General features: G+C 34.9%; 1 protein-coding gene across 1 annotated transcript in view; it reads right to left on the bottom strand.

The window, feature by feature from the left end:
- Nucleotides 1-1,465: 1,465 nt before the first annotated feature.
- The window catches only part of LOC147007556 (uncharacterized), a 3,162-nt gene continuing 2,438 nt past the window's right edge, over nucleotides 1,466-2,189 (bottom strand). The window contains exon 3 of the mRNA XM_085866894.1: nucleotides 1,466-2,189. This exon is cut by the window's right edge and continues 1,118 nt beyond it. The gene's annotated coding sequence lies outside the window, so the exon portion shown is untranslated.

Below are 2,189 nucleotides of genomic sequence, written 5' to 3'. Positions count from 1 at the left end.
AGGGAAGAGGAGGAAAAGGAGGAGGAGGAGAGAGAGAAGGAGGAAAGAGAGAAGAGAGAGAGGGAGGAAAGAGAGAGAATGAATAAATATCAAAATATGGAAACCAGTGAGATTCAAAAAAGAATAGAGGTATTAAAGAAATTAACTTATCTCACCAGGGAGGAATATAAAGAATTAAAAAGTCTATTTGCAATACTTTCGACAAGACTATCGACATCGAGAAGACATGTATTTTAATTCAAGTTTTTTCTTAAATAAATGGAGGAGAGAGTGAAGGCATTTCTAAGGATTCTTTATGTTTTAAAAATTAAGATTCAAATGTGCATGTTGGAAACTAAAAAGGTTTTTGCACTCTGCAGAAATTTTTCTCATAAATAAATGAGTTATTGTCTCAAATGTAAAAAGAAAACTAATACTAAAAATATTTCATATATTAAAAGTAAAAATAACAGGGTTATACAAAAAGGTATATGTTCGGTGTGTGGTTCAAAAAAAAATCAATTTATCTCCAAACACAAACTCGGAGGAGATATACAAAAGTTTTTATCAGGAAGTAAATTTACAACTACTGGAATACCAGGGGAATTACATCTTCCAGGGTATTCTTTCTGTGGTCCAGGCACAAACTTGGATAAAAGATTAGATGAGGCAGACAATCCTAAATCCTGGAGTAAACCAATCAATAGAGTTGATGAAGTGTGCATGAGACACGATATTGATTATGGGAATACCACAACGTTGAAAGAAAAGCATGAAGCCGATAGAGAAATGTTATATAATTTGTCTCTGATACAAAATCCAACCTTGAGAGAAAAAGTTGATAGGTTCATCGTGAAGAAGATGATTAGTGCTAAATTGAAACTTGGACTTGGAAATTCAAAAAACTTATAGGCTCTAATGATGCCATTAAGACTGAAGAGCAATTAGCTGATGAATTACATAAACCAATATTCACAAAGTTTCAGAGAAGGAAAGTTTATTCCAAGGAAGTTGATTATATCTGGTCTGCTGATTTGATTGAACTCAATAATGATAAGGGGTACAAGTATGCTTTAACCGTTATTGATTTGAGGAGTAGATATGCGTGGGTTGTCCCTTTAAAAAACAAAACAGGTAATACTCTTATGTTAGCTTTTCAACAGATATTTAATAAAAGTAAGAGAAAACCTAAGAAATTGTGGACTGATGAGGGTAGAGAGTTTTATAACAAGACATTTATGAATTTTCTAAAAAATAACAGTATTACATTATACAGTACCTTTAATGAAGGGAAGGCAGTTGTTGTTGAACGTTTTAATCGTACCTTAAAAGAGAGACTATATAAAAAATTCACACAACTCGGTTCACAACAATGGTCATCTTTTATTCAGGATATTGTGGATAAGTATAATGACACGATTCACACGTCAACGAATATGAAGCCATCAGAAACATTTACAAAATTAAAATATGAAAAAGAGATTAATGTCAGAAAACCTAAGTTCAAAGTTGGTGATATCGTAAGAATATATAGGTGGAAATCTCATTTTGAAAAGGGTTTTACTGAACGATGGACGAAAGAACTTTTTAAAATTGTTGATGTAATAGATACAGTTCCTTGGACTTATAAAATATATGATTTGGAAGGGGAAGAGATTTTAGGTTCATTTTATTCACAGGAATTACAAAAGACAAAACTAAGCATATAATACACCTTTGTGGACACTAGAGGGACAAGTCCGAGGTGTATTACAGTATATAATGTGTGTCAAGGGGGACGTTCTTAGATCTGTGAACCCCAAACACAGAATCCTCAACTGAATAGTCAAGGCTTAACTTTTGTTTGTGTGTGTGTGTGTGTGTGTGTAATGGGAGCAATAGGTTGGCGCTTCACTCCCTCCTACTATACACCGTTGTGGACACTCGAGGGCCAAGTCCGAGGTGTATAACAGTATATAATGTGTGTCAAGGGGGACGTTCTTAGATCTGTGAACCCCAAACACAGAATCCTCAACTGAATAGTCAAGGCTTAACTTTTGTTTGTGTGTGTGTGTGTAATGGGAGCAATAGGTTGGCGCTTCACTCCCTCCTACTATACACCGTTGTGGACACTCGAGGGCCAAGTCCGAGGTGTATAACAGTATATAATGTGTGTCAAGGGGACGTTCTTAGATCTGTGAACCCCAAACACAGAATCCTCAACTGAATAG

This window comes from Eptatretus burgeri, unplaced genomic scaffold, assembly GCF_056783735.1.
Source record: "Eptatretus burgeri isolate ZD-2024b unplaced genomic scaffold, Ebu_testis_v1 Ebu_testis_scaffold_110, whole genome shotgun sequence".
Classification (NCBI taxonomy): Eukaryota; Metazoa; Chordata; class Myxini; order Myxiniformes; family Myxinidae; genus Eptatretus; species Eptatretus burgeri.
This window is presented reverse-complemented; position numbering and strand designations above follow the sequence as displayed.